At 39.1% G+C, this 14096-nt stretch overlaps 1 non-coding gene across 1 annotated transcript; it reads right to left on the reverse strand.

Annotated features, from left to right (window-relative positions):
* Nucleotides 1–8782: 8782 nt before the first annotated feature.
* Nucleotides 8783–8976, reverse strand: LOC114637159. The gene has a single exon (XR_003713733.1). It is a non-coding gene; the product is annotated as a small nucleolar RNA SNORA73 family (small nucleolar RNA).
* Between the last annotated feature and the right edge of the window lie 5120 nt (nucleotides 8977–14096).

Genomic DNA, 14096 nt, shown 5'->3' on the forward strand with positions numbered 1-14096 from the left:
CAGGACCTCTGGAAGAGCAGCTAGTGCTCTTAACCAAATGAGCCATCTCTCCAACCCTAACTAAGAATTTTTTAATTCTTTAAGTTTGCTATTTATTTAAGTCATATCCTTCATGTATGTCCATGCAAGGCCCATGGAAACCTGAACAAAGCATTGGTGCCTTAGGAAGTGGAGTTACAGATGGTTGTGAGCTGCCATATGGGTTCTGGGAACCAAACCTAGGTCTTTAAAAACATTTTAAAAATTATCATGTGTGCATCATTGTGTGTGTGTGCGTGTGCATGTGCAGGAGAGAGGGGGGAAGGGAGGGGGGGAGAGATGGAGAGAGAGAGAGGGAGGGAGGGAGGGAGGGAGGGAGGGAGAGAGAGAGAGAGAGAGAGAGAGAGAGAGAGAGAGAGAGAGAGAGAGAGAGAGAGAGATCAAAATTAGAGGACAAAAAATTCCTTCTACCATGTGGGTCTTTGAACTGAACTCAGCTTATCCTCTTATCCTCTTCAATATATCCTATGGGCATGCACCACCACAACTGGCAGTAGCTTACTACTCAGTCCCATCAAGCAGTCGATCATCTGCTTTCAATTGTAAACATATTTCTTTCATCTTGTTGAAGTCAATACACATAAGAGAACACAAACCCTTTCCAGGAGTCTTTTGAGGAATGATAATGAAGCTAGGCAGCTTGAGAACAGTATCTTCTATACCCTGGAGCCACCATGTGGCCTTTTTCCTCACACCTTTGAGTCAAAGCTCTGCCCTTTTGCTTTGCTTTGCTGCTTTGCTTTGCTTTGCTTTGCTTTGCTTTCTTTCTTTCTCTCTTTCTTTCTTTTTTGGTTTTTGGAGACTCTTTGCTTTTCTTTTTGTTTGTTCTAATATTAATGCAGAACTAAGAGATGGACTATATTTAGTGTGATAACAGATTTTTGGTTTGTTCTTTTTTTTAAACACACACACACATGCATATGTGTATGTATGTATGTATGTATGTATGTATGTATGTGTGACCCGCGTGTAATTGTCTCGCCAGCAAGACGCACGCGGACACCAGGATCCTTCCGCAGCAAACGTTTATTGTTAATGAAAGGAGGAAGACCCCGGGCCCCAGAAAGGCACTGCTTATATACCCTTGGAGCGGCGTGTTCATTTCTGATTGGCTGCTTACTCGTTACCCGCCAAAACGCCCCGGGATAAGCTGTGACTTGGCGCGCTTTTACCATAGCACATGCGCAGTTTACTTGTTTACTTGGAGGAGCACCGGATGCCAGCGCCATCTTGTAATGGCAAATGCTGTCAGCACAAGCCGCGGCTTTCCACATGTATGTATGATTTTTTGACACAGGTTCTCTCTGTGTAACAACAATATTGGCTGTCCTAGAACTCACTTTGTAGTCCAGGCTGGCCTTGAATTCACAGAGTTCCTCCTGTTTCTGGCTCCAGAGTGCTATGATTAAAAGTATGTGCCATTACACCTGGCTATTATTTTTTTTAAAGATTTTATTTTTATTTTCTCTTCATTTGTGTTTTTGCCTTCATGTAAGTCTGGGTAAGAGAGTCACATCTCCTGGAACTGGAGTTATAGATAGTTGTAAGCTGCCATATGAGTGCTGGGAATTGAACCTAGATTCTCTGAAAAAGCATCCAGTGATCGTAACTGCTGAGCCATCTCCCCAGCCCCCTATTTTTATTTATGTGTAGGTGTGTGTGTGTGCACGTGTGGCACATGTGCGTGTATGTGTGTTTGTGTGTGTGTGTATGGGATATTAGGTGCCCAACAAGGTCAAAAGCAATGGATACACTGGATCTGGAGTTACAACTGAGACACTTGATGTGGTACTAGGAACCTAACTCAGATCCTTTGGAAGAATACTAAGTACTCTTAACCATTGATCCATCTTTTTTTTTTTTTTGATCCATCTTTCTAGCAACCATTGATCCATCTTTCTAGCCCTTGATCTGTTATTTTAAATTATTAAATGAGAATCACAATACAGGATCTCAAGAACTTGTTCATCTAATAACATAAATTGCACCCTTCAGCTGACATTTCTCCTTTCCCCATTCCACCACCACAAGCCCCTATCAACCATCATTCAGCTCCCTGCTTCTGGGACTATCCAATTTTCTGTTTGTTTGTTTGTTGTGAATGGACCCCAGGGCTTTGCTTATGCTCTTCCACTGAAGTACACCCCCCTGTCTAAAAATTATATATTTTTTTAGTCTAGCATATTCCTAAATTCCTAATCCTCTTGCCTCTACCTTTCAAGTTCAGGAATTACAGGCATGATCCACCACACCCAACAAGTTCAACTTTTTTACATTCCACACTGTTAGGGCCACAAAGGTCCTTCAGCCCACAGAGCACTAGGAAACCAAGAATGTTAAACATACAGAGACCTCTCCTCAATAGTGGAGATAAAATACCTGTATTTTCTGCCCAGAAACCTGAGAGTGGATTTTGTTAATAATCTAGTGGTCTTTTTGCTATCTAGGGAGGCAGACCTCACCCAAATTACTCAGAATGTTTATCCCAGACTCTACCTCATCTCCCATTTAGTAAAACCCATCCTTAGGGGAGATGTCACATGTATTTCATGGCCTGCTGACCTCTATGCTATCTCAGAGACCACATTAGATTTTAAAGGAGTTTCTAAGTAGCCACACCTTAAGCTTGATGGTGTACCTGGAACTGGAATGATTGTTGCCTGGAAACCTGGGATGGGAATGATTGTAGCCTGGAAACTTTTCTCCAAACAGTACTGGGTTTTAATTGTGCTGACAATGGATCGCCTGGCATTAGACTCCCCAAAACCTGATCCAGGTTGAAAAAGGCAATCCAAACGAAAAGTTTTTGTTTTGTTTTTGTTTCTTCTTCTCCTCCTCCTCCTCCCTTCCCCCCCTTCCTCCTCCTCTTCCTCCTCCTCCTCCTCCTTCTTGAGAAAGCACAGCAAGACTGAGGCTGTGACAAATTTACTGTAAGCAATTAGAGAGGTATTTATACCCTTACAGAATCACAATACACTTGAGGTTGCCAGGATTGAATACAATGGTAGTTGCCAAAATATAATAATGTATGCGAGCTATATAGAGTACACGGATTAATGTTTAAGACTAATTGTTGATCAAGGTTCTGTAGGCTTTGATGACTTCTAGGGAAAACAGAGAAACATGGGCAGCCTGGATGCTTCACTGAATGAGAAGAGAGTGTCTGGGTTTCTCAGGAACTGAAAGGCACACAGCGGCCTAGGAATCACGGACTCTAACATGAAAACCAATGATAAATGCCTCTCAAGGCAGCTGGACAAGGCTTCCATGATATCCCATACATCATTTCAGAAAAATTTTAACAGGCTTCTTGTCCATAATGGAATAAGATGTAAAAATAAAATAGTTTGTGCTTTCACTACAAGCCTTTCATTATAGATGCAGAATGAACCACACACAAACTTCTGTCATAGAAAACCATAGTGTTTCATTTCCTCATCCATCATGTAAATATATATGACCAATGTGGTAATGACTCATCCACAGAGTGAAAATCTCCTTATATCATATATTTATATAATAAATATCCTACAATGGGAATAGATAATCTTGACATATAAAAGAATATATTCATTCATGACAAAATTTTAACTTACAAAGGGTTCTATCACAAATGAAAAACATGGAAGCAATGCCTTCTAGGCACAAAGGGACCAATACACAAGTGAGCTCTCAAAGACTGTGGCAGAACACACAAAACACGCACATATTTTTAAGCTACATGTTGTTCTAACATGGTGGGGGTGAGTGGACATGGGCTCCCATCCCTATCCTAGAGACTATCTATAATTAATACCCACCATCAAAGTAAAAATCTGTTTTCTCTAATGGAGTGTTACTGGATATATCGAGGCAGCATGTCCAAATGTAGTTAGCCAACACAAAATAAATTCCAGGATTTTTAGTATGTGTGTTGTGTGTGTGTATGGGGGGATTTGTGTTTGACATCTTTGTCTTATTTGTTTTTGTTTGTTTAGATATTTGTTTTCTAGTATTTTTTTTTTTTTTTTGGTTTTTCGAGACAGGGTTTCTCTGCATAGTCCTGGCTGTCCTGGAACTCACTCTGTAGACCAGGCTGGCCTCGAACTCAGAAATCCGCCTGTCTCTGCCTCCCAAGTGCTGGGATTAAAGGCGTGCGCCACCACCGCCCGGCTTCTAGTATTTTTTAAAGACAGGAAAAAGGGAAAACATAAATTTGAGTGGGTCAGATAGAGGAGAGGAACTGGGATGAATTGAGGGAATGGGAAAACATGATCAAAATATCTTGTATGAATTTTTGAAAACCAATACTGTTATAAAGGTTAATAAAATAATGATTCTCAAGAAGAAACATTTTTAAGGATTAAAAAATTTTAAAACAAGAATAGAAAGCTAATGACCACTGAAAGAGAATTAGTCTTTTGTAGGGATAAATCCTCTAATTGGTTACACAACACAAAATAATCACATACTCTACATACCCAGACATTCCACTTCCTTCTTCAAGCTCTAGCTCAGTGTCTTTCCCATGACCTCCCTATCTGTACCTTCTCATTCATGTCTTCTCAGTCATGTCCATTACTATTCTATTGACAATAGCTAGGAAATGGAAACAACCTTAATGTCCTTCAAACGATGACTGGATAATGAAAATGTAGCACATAAACATGTAAGTGTCTTAGTTAGGGTTTCCATTGCTGTGAAGACATACCATGACCAAGGCAACTCTTATAAAGAATAACATTTTCCTAGAAAAAGATTTACTTACTTTATGTATATGAGTCCTCTATCTCCATACTGTATACCTGCATGCCAGAAAAGGGCATCAGATGAGGTTGTAGGGAATTGAACTCAGGACCTTTGGAAAAATAGTGCTAGGCCGGGCGGTGGTGGCGCACGCCTTTAATCCCAGCACTTGGGAGGCAGAGGCAGGTGGATTTCTGAGTTCTAGGCCAGCCTGGTCTACAGAGTGAGTTCCAGGACAGCCAGGAAAACATAGAGAAACCCTGTCTCGAAAAACAAACAAAAAAAAAAAGAAAAAGAAAAAGAAAAATAGTGCTTTGAGCCATCTCTCCAACCCCAACAATAACATATATTTGGGGCTGGCTTACAGGTTTAGAGATTCAGTCTATTATCATCAAGACAGGCGCACAGTAGCATCCAGGTAGGCATGGCACTGGAAGAGCTGAGAGTTCCATATTTTCATCTGAAGGCTGCTAGCAGAGTACTGGCTCCCAGGCAGCTAGGATGAGGGTCTTAAAGCCCATGCCCGCAATGACACACTTCCTCCAATAAGGCCACACTTAATCCAACAAGGTCATACCTCACAAAAGTGCACACTGCTACATGGAACCTTTTCTCTGGTTCTTAAACTTGATTGTACATATCCTTAATACTACAGTTGCAACATGACAAGTCCCCCTGTTTTCAACTGTTTGGGTTGTCTCAAAACCCCAAGGTGATTTTTGGCTTTTTCTTCAATCAGAAGAGATTCTTCTGGTGATGGTGGAGAATATCGCCTAACAACCAGAACCTAACTCTGGAGGTTCCAGAAGTGGTTTAGTTTAGTGTAAGCAGAGGTGGTAGATGTTAACAACTCTAAATAATTTTTTTTTAAAAATAAATATGAACTTTAACATCTACCACCTCTGAACAAAGTTTTTATTCTTACCTCTTCGAGGATCACTACCTGCACTGACACTACCTGCACTGACACCACACATGGGTAAAAGCATGTTTGCCTTTCTGTGTCTGGATTATTTTACTTACTGTCTTCTGGATTCCTCCATAAAGAAGATAGGAATTTGCTTTAACATCCCATTATACTACACCCACTCTCTTTCCAATTTTTCTCTTGTTTGTTTATTTTAGACAGGGTCTCACTTTGTAGACCATGCTGGCCTTGAACTCATAGAGATCCACCTGGCTCTGCCTTTGCCTCCCAAGTGCCAGAACTAAAGGTCTCTCTCTCTCTCTCTCTCTCTCTCTCTCTCTCTCTCTCTCTCTCTCTCACACACACACACACACACACACACACACACACACACACACACCATTTAACCATTTTAAAAGATTTATTTATAGCTGGGCAGTGGTGGCGCATGCCTTTAATCCCAGCACTTGGGAGGCAGAGGCAGGCAGATTTCTGAGTTCGAGGCCAGCCTGGTCTACAGAGTGAGTTCCAGGACAGCCAGGGCTACACAGAGAAACCCTGTCTCAAAAAAAAGGAGATTTATTTATGTATATGAGTACTCTATTTGCACATATACCTGCATGACAGAAGAGGGCATCAGATCCCATTACAGATGGTTGTGAGCCACTATGTGGTTGCTGGGATTTGAACTCAGGACCTCTGGATGAGCACCCAGTGCTCTTAACTGCTGAGCCATCTCTCTAGCCCAAAGGTTTCCCTTTTTTATTTATTTTATTCATCATTAAAATTTCTTTTATTGAATATTTTGTGATTGCTAAGCATTATTATCATTATCATCATCATTATTATTATTATTATTTTATTTTATTTTTGGTTTTTCGAGACAGAGTTTCTCTTTATAGCCTGGGCTGTCCTGGAACTCACTCTGTAGACCAGGCTGGCCTCAAACTCAGAAATCCAGCTGCCTCTGCCTCCCAAGTGCTGGGATTAAAGGCGTGCGCCACCACCGCCCGCACTAAGCATTATTTTAAAAAATTCAAATACAATTAAATACACCATTACCTCATTTCCTTTACTTCCTCCAGCCTCTCCCACATGCCTGCTCCCTGCTTCCTCTTAAATCCATAACCTCAGGAACTGGGAAGATGGCTTAGTGGTTAAGAGCACTGGCTGTTTCCAGAGGTCCTAGGTTCAATTCCTAGCACCCACATGACAATTCATAACTGTCTGTAACTCCAATTCCAGGGATATGGTACCCTCACACATGCTTCATACATGCAGGCAACACACCAATGCACAGGAAAAATTTTCATGACCTCTTTTTCTTTAATATATATATATATATATATATATATATATATATATATATATATATATATATATATATACTCAGTTCATTTAGTGTTTCTTTTATGTATATGATTTCAGAGTTGACCACTTAGAAATATAAATGAACAATCAGTTAAGGAACTCATCCTTTGGAAAAGTTTTCTTTTGTAGTTATTATTTCCTCTGTGTGTGATGTATGTGGGAACACAGATAGGCCACAGTGTCTGTGTAGAGGTCAGAGGACTTGTTTTGTAGCCCATCTTGGAGAATGTTCTTTTTGTGTAGGATCTTACTTTGTAGCACAATACAGGCTTGCCTCATACTCACAGCAATCCTCCTGCCTCGGGTTCTGAAGTACCACAATTATAGGCTTGGCTTAAGAATGTGTATTCTGAACCCCTGCTTGAGTGGTCATTATGGGCAGCAAGATGACACCTGACAGCAGGGTCATGCAGCTTCTGTAATTTCACAGCATTCTAAAGGAAGTATTTCCTCAGCCACAAAATACTGCAGAAAGAAATAATAAAAAAACCTTACCTCAGATATACAGAAGGAAATCTATATCTCAAGAAGAAATGCAGTTTATACAGTGTAGAAGTCCAGAACCTCATTGTGTCTTAGGTTTGTCATCAGACAAAAGGATTATCTTTACAATAAAAGATGTTCAAAATGACAAATGAAGAATTGTATATTAAATACCTTAATAAATATTCTGCCAAAAAAATGAAGTAGCTGGGTGGTAGTGGCGTATGTCTTTAGTCCCAGCACTAGCAGTAAGAAGCAGGCAGATCTCTGAGTTTGAGGCTAGCCTGGACTAAAGAGTGAGTTCCAGGACAGCCAGGACTACACAGAGAAATCCTGTCTCAAAAAAACAAGAAAAAGAAAGAAAGAAAAAAAAGAAATTCTAAATGATCAGCCACTTGTATCTCCAACTTTATATATCTTGGTCAGCTTCTCCACAAGCTGAACTGAATTTAATGTTCAGCTCTCATGACATGTGGAAATGGAGCCCTAGATTGCCTGCTAAGGCTAAATGCCAAAAGGCCTCTCCCTGTTAAACAAAGGGACAGGAATGTGGCCAGGTACAGCACCAATATCTGAGTTAAAACACAGCAGACAGAGGAGACAGAGACAGGCAGATCTCTGTGAATTCTAGATCAGCCTGGTCTACACAATAAAGTCAGGGTGGGACCCTCTGCTGATAGATACAGACACTTACAAGTGACAGCCTAAAATTCAAAATGACAGTTTTTCCTTAAAGATACTATGTAGGTTTTTGGTTAATAAGTAGAAAACCCTTAATAGTGAAAAAAATAAATACACATCAATCTTGAATTTATATAAAGAGAAAGAGGAATATAGGTGTTTTTATCCATGAAGATATTAATCTCCAAAGAAGAAAGAAATGGGAATTGATATGTTTTCAAGGGTACATAGATAATAAATAAATCCAAGCCTTTGATCTCAATACTTGAGAGACAAAGAGACAGAAAGTTTCCTTATGAAATCAAGGCCAGCCTAATTAACAGAGCAAATCCAAGTCAGCCTGAGCTACACATAGAAACTATATCTCAATAAATAATAATTGTTTTTAATTGTTTTAAATTATCAAAATGAAGATGGCTATAAGTTAAATGGTTATGGTGATATGATACATCCTCCTTGAGAGAGGTCAAAATAAAGCGCACTTGAATAGTAAAGGGGCTCCTGGATTGAATCAGTCTATACTTTTTTTTTCCTTTTAAAGAAAATGTTTTAAATTTTTTTATTTTTATTTTTTAAGACTGTTTCCTGCATGATTTATCTCCTCAGTTATTATCCGTGGGACTCTGAGAAGTTGTAGGAATATGCAGGCACGGACTCAAAGTCCAGCTTTATCTCCAATATTGTAGAAAGGGACTGTACATCACCAGACAGTGTCCTAAGCTCCCATACGCCACTAGGACAGAGCCCAGGGAAAGTAAATTCTATACTTAAAAAAAAAGATATATTTATTTATTTTACGTATGTGAGTACACTGTAGCTGTCTTCAGACTCACCAAAAGAGGGCATTTGCTCCCATTAGAGACAGTTGTGAGTCACCATGTGGTTGCTGGGAATTAAACTCAGAATTTCTGGAAGAGCAGTCAGTACTCTTAACCACTGAGCCATCTCTCCAGCCCTCCCTCAGTCTATACTTCTAATGACTTCAAACTGCTGGACCAAAGGCATACTATGTTGGGAGAGAGGGTCTAGATTTATGTTAACAGGAAAGAAGAAAAGGCTTTGAATTCCTTCCAAAATTATAAAAATCAGATTTGATATAGGAAGACCACTGAAGATCTTGGCTACAGACAGGAAAAAAGAAATTAAGAAGACCAAACAGAATAGGTAACATGATTTGCTAATCCCTCTACATGAGAACAGCCCTGAGACTGGCTGAGACATGAAAACGTCTCTAATCAGAACTTCTGCTATACATAGCCAATAGATTTTGTTGGCTACAAAGTCCCCAGAATTCATCATGCCATCCTTTCATATGACATGAATGAAAATTTATATTGTAGTTTGATTATATAGTCAAACTAACTTCTAAGGAAGTTCTGCTCAAAGAGCAGAAAATCATTCTTAATTTATCTGTGCACCCTGCACATTCCATACATATGTCTTCATAGAACTATGTTGTAGAAATTATTTAATCCTGACCAGTGTTTCTACCCCACCTTGGACTCTTTAGTTCCTGGATAAAAGACACACACAGACTTTATATTTACAATAAGCCTTGAACAGCACAAGAGCTGGGCGGATACCTACCCTTTATGTTATTAAAATCTACTTTCCTATCAATAACCCAAATTATTACTATGTTACATTTGGACTGCTCTTAACTCCAATTGGCCAGCCCTCATGGCTCACCTAACCCATGGTGGCTTCTCTTCTTTCTGCACCTTCTTCTCTCTTTGTTGTTCTCCTCCAACCCCAAGCCTGTGAAACCTGAACCTCACCTATCTCTTTTCTGCCCAGTTATTAGATGTTGGCATCTTTATTTACTAATAAATAATTTGGGGGCAGGGTCACTTAGTGTCTACATGCTGACTCTCATCTCTGAGGCAACCAGTCTTGGGGTCCTAATATTAGCATTAGAATATAAGCAGCAACAGGCCAACCCACTACAGAACTGTATTTCATCTAAGGTTTGTATATTGCAGAATGAAAAACCAGGAGGGTAGCCCTGACAGGATTCACCCTCAGAGATGCTGAAATACTGAGACTTGCTGTTCCAGCTCCCTGATTGATCTTGCCTCAAACTGAAGCTTTTCTAGAAGCTCTGTTTCCAGAGGCGAGCTTCAGAAAGGAGTGCTAATCCCAGATGACCTCAGTTTCTCCAGCCCTTCAGACTGTTCCTGTCAGGACTTCAGTTAAGCCCTGAACATAATCAGAACACAGAGACTGGACAACAAAAGATGCCAGCTAGCTTTCTTTCTTTGTTTCTGTCTTTGTTTCTTTTCTTGTATCTTTGTTTGTCTGTTTCTTTTTTTCTTCCTTCCTTCTTTCCTTCCTTCCTTTCTTCCCTCCCTCCCTCCCCCTTCCCTCCTTTCCTTCTTTCCTTCTTTTTCTTCTCTCTCTCTCTCTCTCTCTCTCTTTCTTTCTTTCTTTCTTTCTTTCTTTCTTTCTCTCTTTCTTTCTTTCATTCTTTCTTTCTAATGTATGAGTATACTGTAGCTGTCTTCAGACAGATAAGAACAGGGTATTGGATCCCATTACAGATGGTTGTGAGCCATCATGTGGTTGCTGGGAGTTGAACTCAGGACCTCTGGAAGAGTCAGTGCTCTTAACTCCTGAGCCATCCCTCTAGCCCCTGCTAGCTTTCTTTTGACTTAACCATTTTTCCAATTCTCTTAGACCCCAAAACAGGAATTTTTTCACTCCAATTCAGCAGGAAGCAATTATGAGAAGAACGTTGCCCCAGTCCCTTAAATTGGGATGGATGGTTTTGGTCATTTTGTAAATTATACATATGTTATGGATAATTTACAAATAATTATGTTCTTAGGGAGGAAACTAGGAAGCTTAGACTCAGGAATTTTTGTTTCCTTTCGTCTTCTCTATCTTCCTTCCTTCCTTTCTTTCTTTCTTTCTTTCTTTCTTTCTTTCTTTCTTTCTTTCTTTCTTTCTTTCTTTCTTTCTTTCTTAAATAAAGGGTAAGGGGTTAAAAATAAAAAAGGAAGAATATAGAAATATAAAAATATTAGACAAATAGGAATCTACTCTTAAACCAAAAACTATTTTATAGCCATAATCTTACATTGGTAGAGATCTGTGTAGCACTTGGGAGGCAGAGGCAGGTGAATTTCTGAGTTCAAGGCCAGCCTGGTCTACAGAGTGAGTTCCAGGACAGCCAGAACTACACAGAGAAATCCTGTCTCGAAAAAAAAAAGATTAATTTTGCTACAACATAATATATGTATGTTTCAACTCTTAGATAGGCAAAGTGCCCATGCAACTCATTTAAATATACAAGGTTTAGGTCCAGTCCTATTAATAGATGCTATTATAAACTGTTTAACATAATTAAATAATGTAAGTTAAGGGTCAGTCAATCAAACTCAAAGTCATGTTAGATACTAGTCTAGATTATCACAGAAATATACATCCTGTTACTTGTTTGGATATGCTATAAATAGATAGATGGTCTTCAAAAATCTCAGAGACTCACAGAATATGGCATTTAATCATAATTTTGTTAATTTAAGATCTTTTTTGACATTGATACACATCAATTTCTAGCAGTACACCATTCAACTTGGAAGATGATGAACATCAAAAACCTACATATAGAATTGCTTCAATTATAGCAAGCTGATCACTGGAGAAACAAAATGCCATAAATTTGTTTGCAGACAAAATGCTGTCCAAAAAGAATAAATGGACACAAGATAGTCAATTGCCAAGCTCTGCTAAGACAGGGTAAGAAAATCCTTAACAATTCCTGCTTCATAAATGTCTGTCAGATATTCTAGGCCCAAATGCTGAAGATAGAAATTTTAGCATCATAAAAAATATTGGGGACTATCCAAGAGATCAGCTGTCTCTGTCATTTCTATAATTTTTGGAAACTGTGTTCCTGTACTTCCTACATACTCAGCTCTCAAATAATATTTATTCCTTCTCAGGACTCTGATGGGGCTAGAAACTAGATAGTTATAATCTCAGAATTAAACTTAAGTTGTTTAGTATTTAGAAATATGTTTAGGTCTAAGAAGATGTTTTTAGGATGGTAGTGCAAGTACAGATAGAAATCGAGTTAAGTAAAAAAATGTAAACATAAACACAACCAAAATAGGATACATAATATAATATCTTCTACAGTTGCAAAATACTATGGACTGGATAATGTAAATCTATATCATACCTTATAGTTTTCATGATTGTTTTATAATTATAACTGTATTTAATTTATATTTAAAAGAAAAAGAGCCTTTTATTGGACAAAAAGAGGAATTGTAGCAAGAATATATCTTCTTTATTGTATGGATGCATCATCTGTCAATTAAAAAGCCTATGGCCTATGATTTAGTCAGGAAATAGATGTGAGACATCTAGGTGAGAGAAAGGATATTCTGGTATACACCCAGGCAGAAAATACACCTGGGAAGATGTGTTGCAGTGAGTTTTTGGCTGCACCACCCAGGAGCTATCTTAGATCTGCAAATGTAAAACACACACACACACACACACACACACACACACACACACACACACCAGTTAATTTTAAAATGTCCTGGCTAATTCAAAGGCTGAGCACTCCTAATTTTTCCCCTATTACCCCAGGCCCAATGAGGGTAGTGGTCAGTGGCCACTTACTCAGAAACTCACATGGCTGGTTAGCTTTATCTCCTGCTGCTACTATGTCCTCTTCTTCCTCATTCCTGGAGATTTTTTCTTCATCCCACCCTCACAACTCTGTGTGTCCTACCTTGTGCCCAGTCATTGGCCACAGGCATCTTTACTGATAGATAAAAAACCAATTAGGGGCAAGGACCTTCAGAGTCTGGACACACAGGTTCAAAGCATTAGCACCAATCTCCAACAAGATATTACAAGACAGACACATGATATCTGAGTACAGCCATGTGGCAGAATGTAGGTTAAATTAAATGGGTTATCTTTAGTTAGGATCTAGTCAGAGCAGAGCCTAGCTATATTGTCAGGGTATTTGTAAATGTATTTTGAGTCTGAGTCTTATTTCTGGGAGCACAGGACTGGGAAGAAGAACTGGGACCTAACTTCAACATTTATTTGTTTTTTGAGACAGGGTTTCTCTATGTAGTCTATGAGTCTGAAACTCACTTTGTAGACTAGGCTAGCCTCAAACTCACAGAGATCTGCCTGCCTCTGAGTCCCCAGTCCTGGGATTAAAGGCATGTACCACCACACCCAACTACTTGTACACATATTAACACTTATTAAAGTTTACATTATTTTTTATTTTTTATTTTTTTGGTTCTTTCGAGACAGGGTTTCTCTGTGTAGTCCTGGCTGTCCTGGAACTCACTCTTTAGACCAGGCTGGCCTCGAACTCAGAAATCTGCCTGCCTCTGCCTCCCAAGTGCTTGGATTAAAGGCGTGTGCCACCACCGCCCGGCTAAAGTTTACATTTTTAAATGTGTTTTAAAAAATGTGTATTCTGGAACTGTAGAGATAGGTCAGTGGATAAAAACATGGACTGCTCTTCTGGGGTGCTTGAGTTTGATTCCTAGCACCTACATGGAGCTTTGCAAACATCTATAGCTCTAATTCCAGGGGATCTGACATCTTGTGGCCTTTGGGCATTGTGTGAACATAGTAAGCAAAACATACATGCAGACAAAACATTCATACACATAAAATAAATATTTTTCTAAATGTTATCTACCTTAGGAACAATTTCATATTATCCAATCACTATGGAACCTATTTGGAACATCTTTTCAAGAAGATAGATGATTTGTAGTTTATTTGAATATCATTTTTCAAAATTTATTATTATTGTTATTATTTTGGTTTTTTGAGACAGGGTTTCTTTGTGTAGTCCCGGCTGTCCTGGAACTCACTCTTTAGACCAAGCTGGCCTCGA

Source organism: Grammomys surdaster, unplaced genomic scaffold (assembly GCF_004785775.1).
Source record: "Grammomys surdaster isolate TR1022 unplaced genomic scaffold, NIH_TR_1.0 125179, whole genome shotgun sequence".
Classification (NCBI taxonomy): domain Eukaryota; kingdom Metazoa; phylum Chordata; class Mammalia; order Rodentia; family Muridae; genus Grammomys; species Grammomys surdaster.